This window comes from Puma concolor, chromosome C1 (assembly GCF_028749965.1).
Source record: "Puma concolor isolate L17-30 chromosome C1, mPumCon1.1.hap2, whole genome shotgun sequence".
In the NCBI taxonomy this organism is placed as follows: Eukaryota; Metazoa; Chordata; class Mammalia; order Carnivora; family Felidae; genus Puma; species Puma concolor.
In genome coordinates, this window is record NC_141674.1 from 40279031 (window position 1) to 40304813 (window position 25783).

At 43.6% G+C, this 25783-nt stretch overlaps 1 long non-coding RNA gene across 1 annotated transcript in view; it reads right to left on the reverse strand.

Moving 5' to 3' along the window:
- Nucleotides 1–16764, reverse strand: part of LOC147578004 (uncharacterized) — a 136891-nt gene extending 120127 nt beyond the window's left edge. The window contains exon 1 of the long non-coding RNA XR_015254694.1: nt 16526–16764. This is a non-coding gene — a long non-coding RNA (uncharacterized LOC147578004). The remainder of the gene's footprint in view (nt 1–16525) is intronic.
- Between the last annotated feature and the right edge of the window lie 9019 nt (nt 16765–25783).

Below are 25783 nucleotides of genomic sequence, written 5' to 3' on the forward strand. Positions count from 1 at the left end.
GCCCTTTTGGAGGACAGATATTAACAGCTGGAAGAAACCAAGCCAGAAGGAATCCCCAGGCTGCCCACTGGCAACTGACCCAGAATGCCTGGGCAACAGAGTACAAAGGTACAACATGCCAGGTACAAAGAGGGGGTGGGGGCGCCCAGAGAGAGTGCCCATGGAACATTGTGGAGTTTTGAGAAGGAGCCATTTTAAGGGCCAGTCTTCCTCCCTGCATGACCTATGAGAGGAACTGGCAAGACCCAGAAGGAGGCTGGGGCTACAGCCCAGGTGGCAGAGGATGAAGCCTCACCTGATGGCTGTGGAGATGGAGAGGAGGGGATGCCCCATCAGCAGGCATCCACAGGACACCATCTGCATCCCCAACCCTGTGGGGAATACAAAAAATCCCTGCCCTCCTGGGGGCTTCACTTCCTCCGTGGGAGGAAGCCTAACCATGGGAGACAAAATTGAATTCTTCTTCATAACAACTCCATGAGGCAGAAGTTATCATCAACCCTGATTGTCAGATGAGGAAACAAGGCTCAGAGAGGGGATGCAATTTTCCCAGGTCAGTCTGTCCCTGCCCTGAGGCCTTCTAGTTCTTACTACTCTGAGTCATGTCCCTTGCCCCCTCCTTGTCCAGCTCCTCTAGCTTTCAGAGGAGGAGAGGGACACAGGGGCCTCCCTCACAGAGGCCTAGAGACAGGCTGTATGACATACACTTCTGAAGCTTTTTAAAAATACTGATCCCCAGATCCTGTCCCTAAAGATTCTGATTTGGATGGTTTGGGCAGGGCCCAGGAATCTGAGTTTTAAAATAAATGCCAAACTGCTTCCAATTTGCAGTGGTGGCTAAAAATGAGAGGACTTCCTTGAAATGTTCTTTGATCTCTATCCCAAGGCCCAGTGAGGAGTGTGGAAAAGTCACCACCACAGTATGAGCTGAGAGGGCTTCATATCTGTCACACAGGGTTTTTGCTAAAGTTTGTGAGAATTCAGATTTAATCATCATCTGGGTCACTAACTCCAAGAGATCAAGATTCTATGATACTGAGATTTTGCCCTGAGGTCTGGCAAAACAAGGGATGTTGGTGGACTCTGCAGTTTCCTGCTAAGGAGTAAAGACGAGGCAGGCAGGACAGGCCTGGGATAGTGAAAACAGGCTTTGCAATCTGTTACAACATTTGGCTAGCATCTAGCTTAGTGGCTAGCACAGCATAGATGTTCAATAAATACTTGTTAAATGATAATGTATTTGTCAAGGTTACAGGTGTAAGAAACCCAGTTGAAACTTGCCCAGGTAAGGACACTAGGGTATCTCTCATGTCTGAGGCACAGCTGGGCCTTGGGAACCACAGGAGCCATGGGCTCAAATGCCACTGGCGTCTCTCTGCATATCAGCATCATTCCATCCAACAAAGACCTGGCTTTCCCCCATATGGCATGAAATGTGATGACCTCCTCCTCCCAAACCTCACATCCCATAACTCCCAGTATCAGACAGGATCTAGGATTTTCCTTTGAAAAATCCCCAGGAAGCCCTCTGACTGGCCCAGTTGAGTTAGGGATGCACCTCTGGTCAGGCTGGTGTAGTGACATAGCACTGACACTATTCCTTGAGCAGAAGGAATTGTTATGAGTCCGGTACTTACTCCTACTGGTGTCTATTGCCAAAAAAATTATATGAATGCTTTCCACTGTACAGCATAGTTTAGTCAATTGTTCATCTTCACGTTATGTTGTTTGGTCCTCAGAATAACCATGATTGGGGGCAATAGGAGAGAGACCTTCTCAAACAGGTTAAGAGGGGGCCCAAGGACACACAGCTAGGTTCCAGGGTGAGGCACTAGACCCCATGTATTCTGACTCCTATGTCACATATTTTTTGAAATAAAATAACAACCAAGGCGCCTGAGTGGCTCAGTAAGTTAAGCGTCAGACTCTTGAATTCAGCTCAGGTCATGATCTCATAGTTTGTGAGCTTGAGCCCCACATTGGGCTCTGCACTGACAACGTAGAGCCTTTTTGGGATTCTCTCTACCACCCCCTCCTCCCCTCACCTGCTCTCTCTCCCTGTCTCTCTCTCTCTCTCTCTCTCTCTCAAAATAAATAATTAACATTTAAAAAACAATAACAGGTGTGCGTGGCTGGCTCAGTCGATTAAGGGTCCAACTTTGGCTCAGGTCATGATCTCACAGTTACTGAGTTTGAGCCCTGCATCGGGCTCTGTGCTGACAGCTCGGAGCCTGGAGCCTGCTTCAGATTCTGTGTCTCCCTCTCTCTCTGTCCCTCCCCTGTTTTTTCTCTCTCTCAAAAATAAACATTAAAAATTTTTTTTTTTAATGTCACCACCACCAATAATAGCTGTCATATTTTTTTTAATTTTTTTTAAGTTTATTCATTTTTCAGAGAGAGAGAGACAGAGTATGAACAGGGGAGGGGTAGAGAGAGAGGGAGACACAGAATCTGAAGTAGGCTACAGGCTCCGAGCTGTCAGCACGGAGCCCGACACAGGGCTTGAACCCACAAACTGTGAGATCATGACCTGAGCTGAAGTCGGACGCTCAACCGACTGCGCCACCCAGGCGCCCCAATAGCTGTCATATATTAAGTGCCAGTTCCTTTACATAAATGATTACATTTAACTCCAACTACCCTGCAGGTATTATTTTCACTCCCATTTTATGGATGAGGAACTTGAAACCCAGAGTTCTTATGTGGTTTGCTCAAAATTGGCTTAGAAAGGACAAAGCCAGGATTGGATTCATGATGTCTCCAATGTGAAAATCTGAGCCCTTCTTCTTCCACATGCTTCTGAAAAGCCATAATACCAGCACCATGTAATTTGGGAAATGCCAAAAAGTTCCTCAGCTCTACTCCTCCCCCACTTGCCAGTTATAAGTGAATGGCATTCCCTTCAATTGACACTATAATTCTTGGAGCACAAGTCTGCTTCTGTTCAAGTGCATCCATACCAGGGAGAGAGATAACCATTCTAAGCCAGTGGTTTTCTAAGTGTGGTTGGTCCCTGAACAAGCATCACCTGGGAACTTATTAAAAAATGCACATTCTAAGGCTCCACCCCAGACCTACATTTATGGGTTGAATTGTGTCCCCCTCAAATTCATATGTTGAAGTCCTAACTCCCAGTACTCAAAATGTGACTATATTCAGAAACAGGGTCTTTAAAGAGGTAATTAAGCTTAACTGAGGTCATTGAAGTAGGCCCTAATCTAATATGACTAGTGTCCTTAGAAGAAGAAAAGATTAGGATACAGACACACACAGAGCAAAGACCATGTTAAGCTACCAGAAGATAGTCATCTATAATCCAAGGAGAGAGGCCCTTAGAAGAAACCTACCAACTCTACAAATACCTTGATCTCAGACTTCTGGTCTCTAGAAGTGTAAGAAAATAAATTTCTGTGTCTAAGCCACCCCAGTCTGTAGTACTTTGTTATGCAGCCCTTGCAAGCTAATACACCTACTAAATCAGAAAGTTGGGGACCCAGCAGTCATGTTCTAACAAGCCCACAAGGTGATTCTGAGTACACTAAAGTGTGACAACCACTGCTCTAAGCCATTGTCAGACATTGATACCTCTTTGTTGCTGGAATGTGTGAATATAAGCCTGACCTGGCTTCAGCTATAATTCTAGCCTAGTGGGGCCAACCTGCCTGAGAGACTGCAGTCAAATACAGTGGGAAGCAAAGATGAAACATAGCATGGAAGAACAGACTGAGAGTGACAGCGAGCCGAGATGGGATGACATAGATGACAGTGTTCAAGTCCACAGAAGGCTACTCTAGGATAACCCAGGCCAGCTCACTCCCAAGTTTTGACAATTGAAAGTTACTTTTGTCAGTCTCATGTCTGTAAATACAGTGTATACTCCCAACAGATTAGACATGGTTCATTTCCTGTACATGCTCCAGGGCACTGGGCACCAGGATCATGGAATACAGGTATCTTCTCATGGGGAAGCCACCCCTCCTCCCCATCCTCATGACCGTGGCTAAGTGATGGCCTCATGAACTCTTGTCTAGATCCCTGCAACAGCCCTAACTGGTCTTTTACACCTAACCTCTCCTCCTCTCCCTCCTACATCCCTCCACCTGACTTGTTTGGGGGCCTCAAAAGAGCCTCTGACTCATCCTCCTGTCCAATCCCATTCACCCTTCAGTCCAGCTCCAGTTTCCCCTCCTCCCCAGTGACTTTCTTTGTTCCCCGTGTCCCACACCCCAGACTCAGTGGATCTCTCCTCCCTCTGCACTGTTAGAGAGCTAACATTTACTGAGTATTCACTATGTGCCAGGCTCTGTGTAAGACTTTACAATCACTACCTCTTTAAAACTTACAACCATGGATGAAACACAGAAGGCTAAGTGACTTGCCCAAGGCCACACAAAGTGGCAAAGTTAGAATTTCAACCCACAAAGACTGGCTCCAGAGTCCTCACTCTTAATTGTGCCACAACACTGCCTCCACATGCTCTCATTTCTGTCCTTATACCAGGTAAGAATTTCTCCTATGGTAAGCTTCTTAAGTGTAAATTCAGTATGATGTGATCTTTTAATTAGAGAGTGCAATTTGCACTGGGCAGATCAGATTGGAGAGAAAGAGTCTGCTACAGGGGAACTAGTGAAGGGGATGGTGGGGACTGGAGTTGGCAGTGTCTGATGTCTTTAGGATGCTTTAGCAGGGCTTGGCCCTTGGTTCTCCAGCAGTGTATGGTCAAGATGAATGGAAGGTGAGAGAAGTCTGCCCTAGTGACAGTGCTAGGGGGGACAGAAAAAGAAAAGATGTTCCTCTTGAGCAAAAATGTGGGGATGTCTAAGGCTGGATTTGCTCTGTGATGTTCAGGTTTTACAGCCATACACTTAGAGCTATAAAAGCACCTTTATTATTGCCATTCCTGAAGGAAAAATAACTTTGTTATGGCTAGTGTGAAACTATCCAGCCCTTAACCTCTTTTGCCCCGTTGAAGCAATTGTCTCCATAATTCCATTTCTTATAACACAAGATTTTTTTAGGAATGCAACTTCTGCATCCTAATAGAACATAGCACACGACTGGTGTCTGGTAGGATGTCTGTGCCCCTTGATTGAACACCCTGAGGGTGAGATCAGGTCAGCTCCATTGCCAGACTTCAGAGCACAGAGCAGGTGCCCAATAGCTGTCTGCTGTGTGCTGCCTCTGCCAATACCCACCACCCCACCACCCTGTATTTCTCTTCTCTGTCACTTCTTTTGGCAAATGTAATATCACCAGCTGGTGTGACCCACCCTGCCCTGTCTCCTTGCAAATGGCTTGGCTCATTTGCAAACCAGCATTGCCCAGAGCCCATATTCACATGAAACCACAACACACACCATCACACGCTGCCATCATTACCATTACAAAATTCTTAGCAGCCCAAAAAGACCTGGGTTCAAATTCCAGCTCTACTGCTCCCCAGCTCAGAGATCTTGGGCAAGTCACACAGCTTCTCCAAGCCTCAGTTTTCTCATCTGCAAAATGGAGATAATAAAATACCTCATGCAGATGGTTGTCATGAAGATTAAATGAGATACGGTATAAAGACTGGTGTAGGACCTGACATATAGGCATTAAATGGATGAAGGTTATTGTTTAGCACTGTTTCTTCCTCACAGAAGTTCTGGGAAAGCAGCAGAGATGGTCCTGGTATTAGTTTACAGAAGAAGAAACTGGGGCATAGGAAGCCTAGGTGTCACCTAAGCCTGTGAACTCTGGACCACACAGACCCCTCCAGCTCCCTTCCTGCTTCCATACCCAGCAGGCTCCAAAAGCCTACTAGAGGAAGCAAATAGTTCCCTGAGGGGAGGGCAAGTGGCTTTTGTGGTGGCCTAGAGTTTAGATGAGCCAGCTAAGTCTGAAGACTTTGGCCCTGGGAACTGAATCTACACTTGACCTCAACTTCTCTCACAAAGCCCAAGACCACATTAGCCATGGGGTGCTGACCCCCTGCTCTGGCTACTCACAGTCCTGCACCAAGATGTGTGAGCACTGGGCTCTCTCTTCCACTCCACAGATCAGCAGGTATGTGACTTTGGGAAAGTCACTTTCCCTCTCTGAGCCTCCATTTCCTCACTCGTCTGTCTCCACAGATAATAACACCTGATCTGCAAAGTCATTCAAGGATCCAATAAACTACTGCATATGAAGTACCTAACCCAGGACACAAGACCTGGTCCACATGGTATGCTCAGTAAACAGAAGCTGTTTGACGATGATGATAATGGTGATGCTGGTGGTGATGATATAAAATCTCTCCTCAGCAGAATGGGACCAAGAACCCAGTGAGATTAAAGGCCCACTTGGATAAGCACTGGGCATGTTTATCCTGATGGGTCAGGGAACACTACTGATATTAGGGTGAATCCAAGCGCCACTGAATATTATTGTGCCCAAACCCTGTCCTGCCCTTACCTCTCTTCTTCAAGTCCCTGAGAGAAGAAAGAATGTAAACAATAATTAAAAAGAATGACTCAGTGGGGTGCCTGGGTGGCTCAGTCAGTTAAGCATCTGACTTCAGCTCAGGTCATGATCTCACAGTTTGTGGGTCCAAGCCCTGTGTCGGGCTCTGTGCTGACAGCTCAGAGCCTGGAGCCTGCTTCGGATTCTGTGTCTCCTTCTCTCTGCCCCTCCCCTACTTGTGCTCTGTCTCTCTCTGTCTTTCAAAAATAAAAAAAAAATAAAATAAAATAAAAAAGAATGACTCAGTTACACTGATTTTTAAATGCGGCTAAGGCCCCAAACCCAATGCTGAGAACTAGGCTGGGCCATGGGGAGCGGTCCTTCAGCTGCATGAGCTGGAACCCCCTAGTCAGAACTGAAGCAGGCCACTGATTATTTCAGACTATGACCAAACCCAAGTCTCAGTGTGTAGTCCAGGGACCCTGAGACTTTCACGGAATCCATGAGGTCAAAACTATTTTTGTAATATATTTGAAAGGCTTTATATGATTTTTTCACTCTCATCTCACAAGTACGCAGTGGAGTTTTTCAGAGCACATGATGTGAGATATCGTAACAGACTGAACCCAGAAGCAGGTATGAGAACTTAGGTGCCTTCTTTGAGGCCAGACATTAAAGAGATTTGCAAAAATGTAAACCATATCATTCTGGGGTGCCTGGGGGGCTCAGTAGTTGAGTATCCGACTTTGGCTCAGGTCAGGATCTCACAGTTTGTGGGTTTAAGCCCTGCATCAGGCTCTGTGCTAACAGCTCAGAGCCTGGAGCCTGCTTCAGATTCTGTGGCTCCCTCTCTCTCTGCCCCTCCCCTGTTTCCTCTTTGTCTATCTCTGTCTCTGTCTCTCTCTCAAAAATAAATCGACATTTAAAAAAAGTTTTTTAAATAAACCATATCATTCTTCTCACTTAATATGTCCCAGAAAATACAGTTATTTTTCATTTAAACGATATGATTTATGTTAAGATATAATGAGTTTGTTATGGCATTTGAAAATGAATTAATATATAAAATGGTTATTTAAAAAAATTTTTAATATAGTAAATATCTATAGCTATAACTCACATAAACAAAAGTTCTTCGGAATCTTGAAACTAAAATGTTTGATAACCACTGCCCTAGACAAACTTTTGCACACATGCACCAGGGACATGATTATCTTAGCAGAATATCTGTAATAGCAAAAACTGGAGGAACTCAAATGTCCACAAACAGGAGAATGGGTACAATAAATTATGATATAGTCACACAATGCAATATTACATATCATTGGAAATAAATGAATTACAACCTTAAAAAACAGAGGATAAAGGGACGCCTGAGTGGCTTAGTCGGTTAAACATCCAACTTCAGCTCAGGTCACGATCTGACGGTTTGTGAGTTCGAGCCCCATGTCAGGCTAACAGCTCAGAGCCTGGAGCCTGCTTTGGATTCTGTGTCTCCCTCTCTCTCTGCCCCTCCCCTGCTCATGCTCTGTCTCTCTTTCTCTCTCAAAAATAAATAAACATTTTAAAAAAAATTTTAAAGGATATTTCTAAGATTTATTTTTATTTATATTTAGTAAAATCAAGGCAAGTCACAGAACAACACACTTTATGACATCACTCTTATAAAGCTCAAAAACAAACTATAAACACATATTTAAGGACACATGCATATGTGATAAAACTTCTTTTTAAGCAAGAGAATGATAAATACACAATCCACCCCCTTAGACAGAGGCTGAGGGCTGAGATAAAGGAGGGACACATACAAGATGAACTGTTGTTGATTATATTCTAATTCTTAAGTTGGGTGGTGGCTGATGGGTAGCCATTTTGTTATAGTACTTCATAAATATATATATGGTACACACTCTTTATATGTATCAAATGTAATATTAAAGACAGTGTAACCCCTAGTACTCAGACTGTCCCTCCAAATACCATTTCCCATTAGAAAGAAAGGGAGGCAATAGACAAGTTGCATTTTAAACTAGGAACCTACTGAAACCCCCTTTCACTCCAAGCTCTTGAAGAAATGGCTGATTGTAGGTCTGGGACAGGAAACGTAAGAAATGGAACACCTTGTTATCTGAGAAAGCAAGGAAGGTGGCAGAAACTACTGAGGTCACAATCAAAAGGACTCAGGAGCCCAGTTGAAGAGGTTCCCATTAACCAAAGATGGGATGGGATCATTTGAGCATCAGTAAAGATAAAAACTGAAATGGGTTGAAACAGGTCACACTTATTTAGACTCATGAGTTCATAATGATACAAAATCATCTCACTGGTCACCTTTGGATAATGCTGAGGAACTAACTCATTATTTAAAAAGCTAAATATAAACAGAAAGAATCAAGTTCTTAGCCTGCTTTTGCTGTATGAATTGTATCTTGGCATATCCAAAGAGTTAATGAGAGGATGTTACGCTATATAGAAGTTCAGCTAAAGAGCAAATAAAACGTGATGGAACTAGAATACCACTATTGTGCACACTCTGAAGAAGTAGTTGATCTAGGCAATGATGCTGAATGGCTGCTAACAACAAAAAGAGACACGATGATTAGACACTTTTGTGCCTCATGGTAAAAGTTCATCCCACCACCTCTGAGGTGTTCTCGCTCACAAATAAAAGCTGATGAGGGCTCTAGATTTAACTACTGATATCCAGGAAACACAAGAGACAGACGAACATATCAAATATCACTAGGATGCAAGCAGCAAAGTCCAGATGTGGGTTATAGGATGAACAACCACTTTCTTCAACAAATATACAGCTGGGGAAAAATAAGAGGAGGGGCTATCCTACAGATCAAAAGAGATATAAAAGACACTATCAGCTGATTGCAGCATATGGAATTTGTTTAGATTTGGGGTCAAAATGTAAAAGAAATTACATTATGAATAACCTAGGAAATTTAAACACTATGTATTTGGTGATATTAAGGAATTTTTGTTGTATTTTTAGGTATGGTAATGACATTGTAGTTACGTATTTTCTTCCAATTTTTTATCGTTGTGATATACACATGACATAAAATTCACCATCTTAACCTTTTTTTTTTTTATGTTAGAGCATGAGCAGGGGAGAGGGGTGGAAGGAAAGAGAGACAGAATCTTAAGTAGGCTCCACACTCAGCACAGAGCTCAACGTGGGGCTTGATCCCACGACCCTGGGATCATGACCTGAGCTGAAATCAAGAGTCAGATGCTCAACTGACTGAATCACCCAGGTGCCCCCTATCTTAACTATTTTTAACATAGTGGTATTAAATACATTCATAATGGGGTGCCTGGGTGGCTCCGTTGGTTGGCCATCTGACTCTTGATTTTGGCTCAGGTCATGATCTCATAGTTTCATGAGTTCAAGCCCCCAATTGGGCTCTGCACTTGCAGCACAGAGTCTGCTTAAGATTTTGCCTTTCTCTCAGTCCCTACCCCACTCATGTGCAGTCTCCCTCAAAATAAATAAACAAATTTTATTCAACATTTATTTATTTTGGGGACAGAGAGAGACAGAGCATGAACGGGGGAGGGGCAGAGAGAGAGGGAGACACAGAATCGGAAACAGGCTCCAGGCTCTGAGCCATCAGCCCAGAGCCTAATGCGGGGCTCGAACTCACGGACCGCGAGATCGTGACCTGGCTGAAGTCGGACGCTTAACCGACTGCGCCACCCAGGTGCCCCTAAACAAATTTTAAATAAATAAATAAATAAATAAATAAATAAATAAATAAATAATGTTGAGCGACCATCACCACCATCCATCTCCATAACTCCTTCTATCTTGTAATACTGAAACTCCCTACCTATTAAACAATTAATTCCCCATTCTCCTCTCCCTCCAGCCCCTGGAAACCCACCATTCTACTTTCTGTCTCTATGATTTTGACTAAGTATCTCATAGCAATGGAATCATACAGTAGTTTTTGTGACTGGCTTATTTCTATAGTTATGTATTTTAATGCATCCTTAAATTTATACACATGGTGACATGCTGTCTAGGCTTTGCTTTAAAACAATACGGGGGCATGACAGGGTGGAGAGAGTGGGCAGGAGTAGATGAAACAAGATAGGCCATGGGTTGACAACCTTTGAAGCTGGGTGATAGGTACATGGGAGTTCATTATTCTCACATATATTATTCTACTTTTGTGTGAGTTTGAATTTACTATAATAAAACTTCTTGCAAAGAGCAAAGGCAAAATAAAGATCTTTCCAAGCAGCAACAAGAGAAAGATAATGAAGAAGCAGGAGGTGGTCACAATCATTCAGGTGCAAGATAGGGATACCATTAAGAGAATATGAGAAACAGTTTGGGAGGAACAGTGTTGAGTCGAATTTTGCACACTTGACTTTGAGATGCCGTACTTCCTCATTTAAACATCCATCCAAAATCAGTGCATCTTGGAAAAAACATCACTGGATCACTTAGGAAAAACCTCAAAACTAAGCAAACAAGTTCTAGCACTGCCATGGAGAGCTCCATCCTTTGTTCTTCCTATCCAGGAAAGCATGTTTTCCCTGTGCTTTCTGGCTGTAAGTCAGTTCCATATCTGTGACAGCTTCCCTAGTCTCATTGCGACTCAAACATGACACAGCATTTGGTAACTCGAACACCATCAGAGAAGGGAGGAGACCTTGGCAGGGGGACCAGGAGGGCTTCTCAGAGTACCCAATTCCCCTCACCTGACAGGGAAAACTGAGCTCAGAGAGCCGACATAGCCCACCATGCATGGAGCTCATTCACGGTATAGCCACCAGCAGAGCTCGGGGCTGAAGGTTCTCAGCTGAGAGGGACTGGGCCAAGGAATCAAAAGATAAGTAGCATTTTAAACTAGGAACCCACTGAAGCCCTTTTTCACCACAAACCCTCTGGTCACTCTATGGAAAATCTGTAGCTCCTAGCAATACTGAATAATACAAGTCTATGGGGATTCAGACCTGCTGGAGATCAGCACTTGCAACTCTCTACCTTCCATCCCTGCCCCTCAGCACCTACAAAATGGAGCCCCTCCTCCTGACCTCATATCGGGAAGCCCCTACCATCTCTCCAAGCACCTGACCTGATGCCATGTCCCAATCCTCTACACCTCAAAAGGATCCATCCATTATTTACTGAGCACCTGCCATGTGCCAGGCACTCTTCTATTGTTGAAAACATGTCGGTGAACAAAACAGACGAAAACCCCTGCCCCCTTGTGGAGCTTACATTGCAGTGGAGGGAGACCAACAATAACCATCACAAGTAAGTTAATGATGTGGCACATTAGGAAGTACAGAGAAAGAGCAGGTAGTAGGATTTGGGGTGCTGGGTGGGAAGCGGTTAGTCACTAAGTACCATCTCTGCATCCTCACTGTCCTGGTCCAGGCCTTTATCTTCTCTCTCCTGGATCACTATAGCAGCCTCCTCACTGCCCTCCGTGCCCTCACCCTGCCCCCTCCTATCCATCCTGGAGTCAAGTTCATCTTACTCAGTCCCGGATCTGGCCATCACTCCTTGTGTAAAACCCTCTTATGACTCCCCACTGACTGCAAATCCCTCCAGGACCTGCTCAGTCTCCTCACCCACCACACACCCCTCTGCCCTCCAACCACATCAGGGGACGCACCATTCCTGCCCTTCCTGTAGGAACATCAGCCCCCCTGGTTCCTGAGTTCTGCAACAACCATCCTCAGCCCTGTTTTCCATGTGCTGATGAATCATGCCCCAAGATAGCCTGGGAGCTCTGGGTCTCCCACTACCTAGAAGATCAAGAACCACAGCATCTGCCTTACATCGGGCTTCCAGAAATAGGCTCTGAAGTGAGAAGTTGTGTGCAGAAGACTTACTGGGGAGTGCTCCCTGGTGCCACACCTGTAACAGGGCAGAGGGACAAGCTGACCCACAATGAATTGCAACTGATCCCACAGACAGCTTTGAAGCTGGGATGGCCCCTCAGAATTTTCCAAACTGAGGAAAGCAGGTTGAACTTTTATATCCCTCCATCAGCCAGTCATTGGCCTGAGCAATCACCAAGATGAAGCATACACTAGAATGAGGCAGTTTCTACAGCCAAGGGCAATTTCTAGTGAGCCACTAGCAACCAATTTCCCAGCAGCAAGGGGATTGTGCGTCAGCCAAAGAGATGGGATCTGTGCACAGCACCACAGTATCCACTACAGCCTCTAACAGACCTGAGTTTGAAACTTGCTTCTGTCAGTTGCTTCTGTCAGTTGTAACCTTTGTGGAGATAATAATAGGCTCTGCTGCTCCCTGGAGGTTGAGATCCTTAAATAAGAGAACTGTCTGGATAAAAATGGCAGTTTGAACTTTAATGCTTATCTTTTCTCCCTCTCTATACCTTCTCCCCTGAAAATGACAGTAAGGAAAAGAGAAGATATAAACACAGAGAACAGGAAGAAAGGAAGAAGAGTCATTAATGGATGAGAAGTTTCAACAGATCTCTTTAAGATGGAAAGGGGAAGGAGGAGTGAGTGGTACTTATTTGGAAGAATGCTGGAGCCCACAACACAACCTAAGCTCTTGTGCTCCACCACCACCCAGTGAGGACACTCAGAACAGCCACACTCGGGGCGCCTGGGTGGCTCAGTCGGTTAAGCGTCCGACTTCGGCTCAGGTCATGATCTCGCGGTCCGTGGGTTCGAGCCCCGCGTCGGGCCCTGTGCTGACAGCTCGGAGCCTGGAGCCTGTTTCAGATTCTGTGTCTCCCTCTTTCTCTGACCCTCCCCTGTTCATGCTCTCTGTCTCAAAAATAAATAAATGTTTAAAAAAATTAAAAAAAAATAGAACAGCCACACTCACCATTCTCTGTACAAGTTTTATGGGCTGGATACCCGTGTCTGGTAGGATGTTCCCGCAAATGCCCATGTATATCCCCTCTAGTTAATCTGTCTGCTTTCCCAGAAACAATTGCTTACTCCCAAACCTGTTTATGCCAGTTATACTTGCTTTTATAATTATGTGATTCAATTTAATATTAATAAACCAATAAAATATGATTGCAAAAAGGGAGTTGTTTTATGAAAACTAAGTTGAATGCCTTCAAATACTCAGTGAAGGCAGACTGCTATTAAAAAAATGTTCAGATGAGTTACAGACAAGCAGTTGTAACAGATTGGGAGGAAATGATATAAATCTAGAAGGAATTTGTATTCAGATCATTCCATAAGTTCCTTTAAGTGCTAGCTGCATTATAAAGAAGCTGAACCAGGAAACGATAGACAATGCTTTATGCACTGAGGTTTATGCAACAAAGACCTTACAGAATTCCAGTTAACAGACCCACACTCAAAAGGGAGTAGGCATCTATAGATTTTAAGTTAAAATAAAATGTTTACAACAGGTTTCATTTTTTAATTATTTCTGGCTTGAAATAATTTTTTCAACAAACTAAAGTTGCACTATTTTCTACTGACCTAGATAAGACCTGCAGAAGGTGTACCAATGACATGGGAAGATGGGGTAGGGGTGGTAGGAGGTGAGATTTTGAGGCTGGAAAAGGCTGAAAATCTGCTCTCACTAATCTGCTCTGAAAATCTGCCTAGGGAACAGGTAGACTCCACAGATCTCTTCCCTACTCCATAGAGAATGTGGCTATAGATAGTGACCCCAGACCCATCACTATGTTCCAGGCTAAGAGCTTTAGGTATATGAACTCAACAACACATAGGGTAATATTCTTATAGGTCTAATTTACATATAGGAAACTGAGGCACAGAGAGATTAAGTGACTTGTCCAAGGTCATACAGTTACTAAGGGCAGATCTGGGATTCAAACCCAGGTAGTATTCAAATCCAGGTAGGATTCAAAGCCAGGTAGTATGGCTCCAAAATCCACCCTCTTAACCATATCCACCCTCCTAACCACATCCTTCCTATCTTACTGCAGAAACAGGGCAGTGCCAGAGAACTCCCCTTGTTAATAATTATGTGTCCCCCAACCAAAAGACCAGGCCCTGCCTAGCCCACCTAAAAAGAAACTGGCCCACCTGCCTCCACAGCACACCCGATGCCAGTCAACTTCTTGGATCCTTGTTCTTAACTATGGACAAAGCCTAGGACCTCAACATCAGAGAAACCTTGGCAGTGAGAAAGGATACAGAGCCAAAGACAGACCACAAAAAACTAGCCAAACAGAGAAACTGGAGGAGACAGAGATAAGTGAGGACACAGGAGGGAAAAATCACTAAGTAATATCCTCAGAGAGATAAAGAGGCTGTATCTATGTTGGGGTGGGGTGAGGGGAAGACAGAGAACAAATAAGAACTCTTAGAAATTAAAAAATATGATATCTGAAATAAAAAATTTCATAGGAGAATTGAGCCATAAATTCAAGGAAATAATCTAGAGAGTAGAATAGAAAGATAAAGAACAAGGGAAAAAGAGAAAAGAGATCTGGAAGATCAATCCTGGAGGTTGGGGATCCAAATCATAGGAGTTCCAGAGAGGACACAGAGAGAAACAGATTATTAAAGAAAAAAATTTTTAATTTCATGGCACTGAAGGACACAAGTCTCCACTTTGAAGGGCCCAGCACAATGAATGACAAAAGTCACCAACAGGTCACATGGATTGTGAAATTCCCGAATTCCAAGGATAAAGAGAAAATCCTAAAATACCAAAAAAGAGAGAGAGAGCAGTTACATATAAACAGAAATCACAAGGCATGAAGCTTCTGAACAGTAACTGTAGTTGGGCAGAGCATGGACATTCTAAAGGAAAATGATTTCCAACCCATAACTCTATGCCTAGCTGAATTATTGACCAAATACAAGGGTAGAATATAGATTAACTCCACATATATGAAAATTTCTCACCTCTGCCCAATTTCTTAGGAAGCAACTGGAGTTTCCAAAGGTAGAGAGTAAGCTAACAAAGACAGAGAACCAAAAAACAAGGACATGGGAGAAAACCCTGGAGAAGAGTTCCTGCAAACAACTGAGCAATACAGTATGGGAGGGAACACCCCTGGGAAAAGGAAGCCCAAAACAGAATACAGAACGTGACAGAACTTTAGTGGGGAAGAGAGGTGGATGGCAGTTCTGATAGAGCTTTTGGGGAAATAAAGAGTCACATTTTCTTAATAGGAATGCTGATTACTGAGTTACCTAAAAATAGTGCTCCAGATATGCTGGGCAGGAGGATGGGACCAAAACACAGCTAATTCCTTTATTCCAACAGGAAGACAATAGATGTCTGAAGTTGGTAAATTAAGAAATAGCAGTATAAGCATATTACTTTTAATTATGCAGATAAACAGCAGAAAACACAAGTTAAAAAAGCTAAACTGGTTGCTACCAGGGTGCAGAGCTGGGAGATGAATTAAGTAAGCATGGTATGGCTATTTTTCAATAAAAGCTTTCAATTTGAGGCTAGCCTGGGCCTCAGATTTTATAAAGCATTTTCGGCTTCTTCGAGAAACTCCCTTGCAGAGACAGGAAACCGAGGCCCAGACAGGGACAGTGACCTCTCAAGGTCGCAGAGAGAGGCCTGACCTCCCAAAAGCTCCTCACTGAAACGCGCCCCGCCCCCCCCCCCCCCCCCCCCCCCCCCCCCCCCCCCCCCCCCCCCCCGGCCAAGTCCCCATTCACACACGGTGCACCAGAAACTCGCTAAGGGCCAGCAGGGAGCCAATGACTCGCACCCACCCCCGCAGCCGAAGATCGTGTCTCTGAACACGGCCACGCAACGGTAATGTGGGCGCTGGCGGACTCAGCCAGCCACAGCCTCTGTACCACCCGTCGCCGTGTCCACACTGTCCTTGGGAGGACACGCGCGGAAACCGCGCGCGGTGCAGCAGCGCCCCCTGCTGGACACTGGGTGCTATGCTTCGGCCTCCCCCCCACCCCCCACACCCCCACGCTGTCCTCTGGGAAGGGTTGGGACCACGCCCGCGTGGCTCTCTCAGGACTTATTCAGACCCCGGGGCTGGCCGACTCTGTACAGCCTATGGCCGAGCAGCACTGTAATAACAGAGGGACCCTCTCTAAAATCACAGGACGCGCCGGTCTCCGGGGCCTCCTCCTTGGACGGACGTTAGGGCTAGAGAAGGTGAAGACTTACCCAAGGTCACACAGCACGTCTGGTACAACCGGGACAGGCACCCAGACCTCCTGTGGAACCTTCTAGGGCCCAAACCTGGTTTTTAGAGCCCCTCAAACTGGCCTCTTGGACTTTGGGAAAGAGCCAGGGACAAAGAGAATTCGGGTCCCGCCCCGCTAGCACGGACCCCTGGGCAACCTTGGGCGGGACCTCCTCCCCACCCCGGGGCCTGGGTCGGGCTTCAGGGCGTATGACCTCCAAGGGTCCTTCGGGCGCCAAATCTGGGGCTGCGTTCCGCGCTTCTCAGCGGCTCACTGGAGGCGCCAACAGCGGCTGCGGCTGACCCCTGCTGGCCGAAGGAAGAGTCGCTGCGCCGGGACCGACCGCGACCCCACACTGGCCGCGCCCGTTGGGCCTGGGTGAGCCCCTCCTGCCCAGCGTGCAGTATCAGCCCCAAGGAAAGCCTTGCGCTGCGCTCACAGCTCACACCGTGAAAACAGGCTCAGACGGGGGCCGGATCCGCATAAGAGGCCTAAATACCCTTCGCAGTTTCGGGTTTCAGATGAGGAGAGACCTCTACTGTGCTTCCAGAGGGAGCCAGGACTCCAGAATTTGGTTTAAGTCATACCTTTGTCTCTTCTCAGCTGTGTGACCTTGGATATGTTACCAAAACTCTCTGTGTTTCAATTTTTGCCACCAAAATGGGGATCATACCTAATATATAGACACTTTATGTATGTGAACTCATATTGGAACCCTATTATGAGATAGGTACAGTTATCCCCATTTCACAGTGAAGCACAGAAAGGTTAAGTAAGATCATACAGAAAATAAGTGATGGAATTAGGACAAAAATCCAGGTAATCTAGCTTTAGAATCATTGCTCTTAATTGCCATACTACACTGGGATGATAACAGTACCCACATTATAGTATCATCGTGAGAATTTTATGAGCTGATATATGTAAAGTACTCAGAATGGTGCCTGGCGCATAGTAAGCCCAGGTCATTGTTAACATGATTGTTCACTGAGCACCTACTATGTGCCAGGCACAGTACTAGATATGTTGGCTACAGCAGTGAGTAGGCTGACCCAGCCACTGCCCTCGTAAAGCTGCCAGAATGGGGGCAAAGACATTGAACAAGCCTGTTCAATGGAACAGGAGGGTACTGAGAGTCAGGATCCCAGGCCAGAGGGTGGCCCAAACCCAAACACAGCCACTCACCTGGAGCTGACAGAGAAAAGTGCTAAACGGCAGGCAAGAATCCAGTACACAGAGATCCCAGAACAGGAAACAAATACCTCAAGCTGAGGAAGGCAGTTGGGCTGAGCCTGAGAGGTGAGTTATTTGCCAGGCACAGGTGAGATGGAGTAAGGGTTCCCCTATGGCAGCTGGGGCCTGCATACCTGCCTGCAAGTCCTCAAGTCTCCCATCTAAGTCCAGGAATCACCTGAAGGTTGGTTTTGATTCACAAGACAAGTCATCTTGGTTTAAAGTACACTCCCACAGCCCAGAGGAAATATTTGCTCTGTGAGAACTGGGGTTCTGGTGTGAGGCCTCAGGGAGGTGAATTCTAAGTGGGCTACCTCAGGAGGCAGAGGACCGAACCGCTTCAGAGGTTGCAGGGAGCTCGGCCAGCGTTCCCCGTGCAGGGAGAATGGTGGGACAGGCCATCTTTTCTGCTTCCTCCCACTGAGCAGATTGCTCTTTCAGAATGTCCTTGTTGATGCCTCGTGGAGAGCTAAATGGATACCACTTTCCCCTGTTGCCAACCAGTTTAGTCAGAATGCTTTCTTACTGGCTCCTGATTGCAGCCAGAGCTTGTGGAAGGGGAATTTTAATCAGGTTAGGAGTGATTCTAGGACTTCGGGGCCCTTTTAGGGAGAACAGGCGGGAGAACTTTCAAGGGAAGGAAAAGGAGCAACATTTGTTGAGCCCCTCGTTTGTGTCAGACCTTAGCAGATGCTTTACCTCTAGGGTTGTTCTACTTTTAATCATCAGAGCAGCTTTGCCAGGTAAAGGTAGTATTTGTTATTCCCCATTTCATATGTGATGGAACCAAGACTCCAGAGATGGCATAACATACCTACGGTCACAGGGCTGACCAACAGCAGAGGTGAGTTTTGAAGCTAAGTCAGGGTGACATTGGAAGGGGAATCTTGCCCACCATATTCCAGTGCTTCCTTAGAGAGACCCAAGTGGGAGGCAGGGTGTGGCAATAAGGATGGCAGGGCACCGGAAGGGAAGAAAGGCTGGAGGAAGGATTTTTGCCAGGCCAGAAAAGGCAGAGAAATGCAGGTGAGCAGTCAATGTCTTCAGCAAGGTCTTCGTTTTCTCCACAGGCCACACAAAATCAGCATGGCTGGAGCATCCCGCCTCTGCAGGGTATTTTTAAAACCACCCACCTCTAAACTCCTCTGTTCCTGTGCTTTAAAGTTCTTCTGAAAAGTTAGAATAAATTTGCCTGTCTTTTCTCCGAGACAAATGCAGAGGAGGAAAACAAAAAGAACACGTATTTTATGAGCACAAATTTGGGACAGTGACACCTCCAATCATCATTTTATGGCACGATGATATACAGTAATTAGGTGTCAGGAGTAATCTATGGCCATGAGAATAGAGTCATCTCTGGGGGAAAAAAAAGCGCTTTCTTCCCAGAAGGAAATCTGAGTAACTGGGAGAGAGAGGAGCAGGAACCTTGGCCTGCAGAAAGCACTGCCTACGAGGCCCTGGGCTGAGTCAGGCCAGGGCACCTCGGGTGCCCATAAGGGAGAGACCAGAGGGTCACAAGGAAGACTGGATTGGAATCTCTACTTAGCACTTTTCTCTGTCAGCCCCAGGTTAATGGCGGCATTTGGGTCTGGGCCACTCTCTGGCCTGGGATCCTGATGTCAGAACACACTGCATGCTCCTCAGGCTTGTTCACTGTCTGTCCTTCTGGTTCTGACACTCCTTAGCGGCTGAGTGACCTGGACAAAGCTCTTTCACTCTCTGGAAGGCACGTCCTGGCTATGCCAGGGCTTGGAGTCCTCCTGGCAGGTTTCATGAAGAGTGGAGCTGGACCTAGGCCCTGAGGGATGGGAGGGTATGGATGGGCACAGAGAAGCAGGAAAGACATTCCAGACTGAGAAACTGGCCCAGGCAAAAGTGTGGAAGGGGGAAATCTGCCTTAAAGACCTTCTTAGGGGAGAATTGTTTTTGAGGCTGCATCATTCAGAAGCATTGCCAATTGAATCCTTTATTTCTATAAGCTAAAATGCCAGGCTTTTACTTTTATTTTCCTCATGAAAACACTACCCAGAGGGCACTTTGTGTCTGATGACCAGGGTTCAATTTGTCTCTACTACTGACTCAAGCAAGTGACCTCTTAGTGTCAACTATGCTCATCTACAGAAGGGGATAATTATATCTGAGGCTATTGTGAGGATTACATGAAATAATATAACCAAGTCCTAGGCCAAGGGCCTGGAATGATCTTCCCCCAGACCTTCACAGGGCTGTCTTCTCCTGATTACCCTTCATATCTCAGATGCAACCTCCTCAGAGTGGCCTTCCCTGACCACCCAACCTAGGGATGGTGTTCCCGTCCCTTCCAAGGTGAAACCACAGTCTGAAATCACCCTACTTATCTGTTCACTTGCCTGTTGTCTGTCTTTCCCATAAGAATATAAACTCCTAAGGACCCTCTTCTGTCTTATTTGCAATTAGACTGCCTCCTAGCACATGATAGGTACTCATCATGAGTAAATGAATTAATGAATGAATACTAAATACTAATACATCATGAGTAAATGAATGAATACTAAACACAGCAGATCTTAATAAATGTTAGCTTTTTCCTTCCCCTCTTCACCCTGCTTTTCTTGCCTCTCTCCTTTGGCCAGTGATGATACAAATAGTGAAGCAGAGAAGCCCAGTCCACAGGGGATAGCTTGCACATCCTAAGGCTTGACCTCCCCAGCCATTTCAGGTTAACCTGAGGCATCCAGAGAGAGTCAGTATCTTGCCCAATGTTACAGTTATAAATGACAAAGCCAGGACTGACCCCAGGAACTCCAGCTATGGACATTAAGCTTTCAACCACTACACGGTATGCCTCTTTTAACTAATGTTTTTGAGCCAAGAACAGTTCTGGGTAATTCACATGTACTATATATTTTTTCTCAATCTTTTGAAGGTTTTTTTAGCGTTAAGGTATAGTTGAAAAATAAAATTGTAATATATTTAATGTGTACAATGTGATGATTTGATACGCATGTACATTATGAAAGGATTAACTCTAAGTTAATTAACTCATACTCATATGTTTACCTTTTGGTGGTGGGATGGTAGTGAAAACACACAATGAGATATCACTTTACACCCATCAGGATGGTTATCATCAAAAAGACAAGAGATGGGGGCACCTGGGTGCCTCAGTCAGTTGAGCCTCTGACTCCTAATTTTGGCTCAGGTCATGATCTCACCATTTAGGGGTTCAAACCCCACGGGCTCTGTGCTGACAGCAAGAAGCCTGCTTGGGATTCTCTCTCCCTCTCTCTGTCCTTCCCCTGATTGTGCTCTCACTCTCTCTCTCTCTCAAAAATAAATAAATATATTTTTTAAAAAAGACAAGAGATAAATGCTGGTGAAGATGAGAAAAGGGAACCCTTGTACACTCTTGGTGGGAATATAAACTGGTACAGCCACTATGGAAAACAAGAAAACAAGATTCCTCAAGAAATTAATAACAGAACTTCCATATGATCCAGCAATTCTACTTCTGGGTATATATCCATAAAGGATGAAAGTTCATTATCTCTAAGAGATATTCTGTTCCATTGATGTATGTGTCTGTTTCCATGCTGACACCATATTGTTTTGATTACTATAGCCTTGTAATTTAGTTTGAAATCAGGAAGTGGGATGCCTTCAGCTTTGTTCTTTCTCAAGATGGCTTTGGCTATTTAGGGGTTTTTTTTGTGGTTGCATATGAATTTTAGCATTATTTTCTATTTCTGGGGAAAAATGGCATTGGAATTTTGATAGGGATTGCATTAAATCTATAGATCACTTTGAGTAGTGTGGACATTTTAAAAATATTAATTCTTCGTATCCATGAACACAAAATATCTTTCCCTTTATTGTGTCTTCTTCAATTTCTTTGATCAATGTTTTATATTTTTCAGTATATACATCTTTCACTTCCTTGGTTAAATTTATTCCTAAGTTTTTCATTCTTTTTGATGCTATTATAAATTGGATTGTTTTCTTAATTGCTCTTTCTGAAGGTTCATTTTTAGTGTATAGAAACACAACCAATTTTTTGATATTAATTTTGTATCCTGGAACTTTACTGAATTTATTAGTTTTAACAGTTTTTTGGTGCAGTTTCAGTATATAGTGTCATGTCATCTGTAAACAGAGATAATGTTTCTTCCTTTCTGATTTGGATGACTTTTTTTCTTTCCTAACTAAATGTTCTGGCCAGGACTTCTAGTATTATGTTGAATAAAAGTGTCAAGGGAGCACATCCTTGTCTTGTTCCTGATCTTAGAGAAAAAGCCTTCAGCTTTTCACCATTGAGTATGTTGTTAGCTGTGGGCTTGCCAAATATGGTTTTTATTATGTTAAGGTACATTCCACCTATATCTAATTTGTTGAGAGTTTTTATCAGATGATCATATGATTTTATCTTTCATTTTGTTAATGTGGTATATCACATTTATTGATTTCCATATGTCAACCCATCCTTGAATCCCTGGAATATATCCCACTTGATTATGGTGTATGATCCTTTTAATGTACTGTCAAATTCAGTTCATTAACATTTCGTTGGAGATTTTTGCCTCTGTGTTAATCAAAGATATTGGCCTGTAATTTTCTTTTCTGGTAGTGTCCTCTCTTTGGAATCAGGGTAATCCTGGTCCCATAAAATGAGTTTGGACATGTTCTCTCCTATTCTTTCTTTTGGAAAATTTGAAAAGGATTGGTACATATTCTTCTTTCTTGCTAGATATCGCCAGTGAAGCTATCCGGTTCTGAATTTTTCTTTGTTGGGCTATTTTTGATTACTCATTCAGTCTTCTTACTAGTAATTGATCTGTTCAGATTTTCCATTTATTCATTATTGAGTCTTGGTAGGTTGAATGTTTCTAGGAATTTATCCACTTCTCCTAGGTGATCTAATTTGTTAGTGTATAGTTTCTTATAATCTTTAGTATTTCTGTGTTATCAGTTGTATTATAATTTGTGATTCTCTAATAATATATGAGATTTAGCATCTTTTCATATATTTATTTGGCATCTGTATATCTTCTTCGGTGAGGTATTTGTTCAGGTCTTTTGCCCATTTTTAAATTGGGTTGTTCATTTTTCCTATTGTTAAGAGTCCTTTGTATATTTTGGGTAACAGTCCTTTATCAGCTGTGAGTTTTGCAAATATTTTCTCTCAGTCTGTGACTTGTCTTCTCATTCTCTTGAAGGTGTCATTACTGACAGAAGCTTTTAATTTTAACGAAGTCCAGTTTATCAATTATTTATTTCATGGATTGTGCCTTTGGGGTTTTATCTAAAAAGTCATCACCATACCCCAAATCATCTAGATTTTCTCCTTTGGTTCCTTCTAAGGGTTTTATAGCTTTGTATTTCACATTTAGGTCTATTATCCATTTTGAGTTAATTTTTGTGAAAGATTTAAGGTCTGTGTCTAGATCATTTTTTTAATGTAGATATCAAGTTGTTCCAGCACCATTTATTGAAGAGATGATCTTTTCTCCACTATACTGCCTTTGCTGTTTTGTGAAAGACCAATTGACCATATTTAAGTGGATCTATTTCTTGGCTTTATATTCTGTTCCATTGATCTATTCATTTGTCAGTACATCATTAGATACTGTAGCTTTATAGTAAGTGCTGAATTTTGGTAGTGTCAGTCACCCGACTTGGTACTTCTCCTTCCATATTTTGTTGGATATTCTGGATCTTCTGCCTTTCCATGTAAAAGTTACAATCAGTTTGTTGACATATGCAAAATAACTTGTATTTGGGGGGGGTATTGTGTTGAATCTATAGATCAAGTTAGGAATAATTGAAATATTGAGTCTTCCTATTCATAAGCATGGAATATCTCTCCATTTAGTTCTTCTTTGATCTCTTTCATCAGAGGTTTAGAGTTTTCCTCATCTAGATCTTATACATATTTTTAGATTTATATGTAAGTATTTCATGAGGGGGTTGCTAATGTAAATGATAATGTGTTTTTTATTTCAAACATCACTTGCTGGCTACTGGTATATAGGAAAGTGATTGACTTTTGTATACTTAACCTTGTATCCTGCAACCTTGCTATAATTTCTTATTAGTTCCAGGAGCTTTTTGTAGATTCTTTTAGATTTTCTACATAGATGATCATGTCATTTGTTTTTATGTCTTCCTTGTAAGTATGTATACTTTTATTTCCTTTCTTGTCTTACTGCATTAGCTAAGACTTCCACTGTGATGTTGAAAAGGAGTGGTAAGAGGGGATATCATTGACTTTTTCCTGATTTTACCAGAAAAGTTTCTAGTCTCACCATTAAGTGTGATGTTAGCTGTAGGCTTTTGTAGATATCCTTCACTGAGTTGAAGAAGTTTCCATCTAGTCCTAGTTTGCTGAGAGTTTTTGTCATGAATGAGTGTTGAATCTTGTCACATTCTTTTTCTACATCTGTTGATATGATCATTTGATTTTTATACTTTGATGTGTTATTATGGATTCATTAATTGATTTTTTGAATGTTGAACCAGCCTTGCCTACCTGGAATAAATCCCACCTGGTCATGGTGTATACAAAATTCTCAGTATATTTAAAACATTTTTATTATGAAAAAAATGTAAATATATAAAAGTAAGGAGTATAGAGAAACTGCATGTACCTGTCTCCCAGCTTCATCAGTTATTAACCTCTGGCCAGTCTAGATTCATCTACATTCCTACCCATTCACCTCTCCCCAAACCTTGATGTTTTTTAATAAAATTCTTTTCATTTCATCCCTAAATATTTCAACATGTAGCTAAAAAATAAGAATTCTTTCTCTATTTTAAGCAAATACCCTTAACCTATCTTACAGTTTTAACAATTTATTAGTATCATTAAAAATGTAATCAGCGTACACAAATATTTTTAACTAAACTTTTTTACTGATGTATAACAGACATATAGAAAGTGCACTAATCGTAAGTGTACATGAATTTTCACAAATTTTCACAAAGCCTCTGTGTAACCAGCTCTGAGATCAAAATGTAGAACATGAAAACACCCAAAAGCCTCCCTTACCACAGAGAAATTCCCCTGTTCTTCAAATACTTAGGTTTTCAGGGACACAGTCAAGCAAGAGTAGATGATTCTATGATTCTATAACCTGAGCACTCAGAACAATGATTTCAGATGGAAGCAACACAGCTAATACCTCAACTACTTCTCCCATTAGTTCAGTTCTTTAAGTAGTCCTTGTGTCATTTAGTCCTCACCTTGACCTTGTGAGGTAGGCACAAGAGGCAGTTCTCCCATTTTATTGAGAAACTGAAGTTTGGAGAAATGGTATGATATGCCCAGAGTCACACAAGTAGTTAATAGTAGAGAAAAAGAAAGGAACTTGTACTTTGCCAGGTACTTTGTACAATTTATATCATCAAACCTCACAACAGCTCTTCTAAGGGAAGCTGAGGCCTGGAGATACTTGTAATTTGTCCAGGTAACACCGCTAATGAGTGGCAGAAGCTGGGATCTGAATACAGGTCAGCTGGAGTCTAAAATCAGGCACCACCCACCCCTCCCTGGAGCCATGCCTTCTCTAGAGTCTTGGGGCTGAGCCTCACCCACAGTCACTGACCACACCCCAGCCCCTTCCAATGAGTGTCCATTCAGTTCACTTCAATGCAGTGACAACTGCATTGTTGTTACTGCTCAGACCCACATCAGTTGATTCCTAGTGTCCATCCCCAGGCCTTTTCCTGGCACTTTTGTGGACCTGAAGGAAAATCCCTATCTACTAAACCCCCAGAGGCATACAGAGAGGCATGGAGAAGAGAGTCTCCAGAGCACCATCCATCTGACACCCTCATTCCACCTCCAAGTTCCTCCTCCTCCTTTCCCCTCCCTTCTTCTTCCCCTCTCCCCCCTCACATTCCATCCTTACCTCTCCCCTCCCCTCCCTTCCAGCTCCCCTCTCCCTCCCATCCATCCCACAGGCACCCCAACCCACCACCTCTATTGACAAACTTCCTGATCTGCAGTGTCTTCAACAAGTTGGGGTGG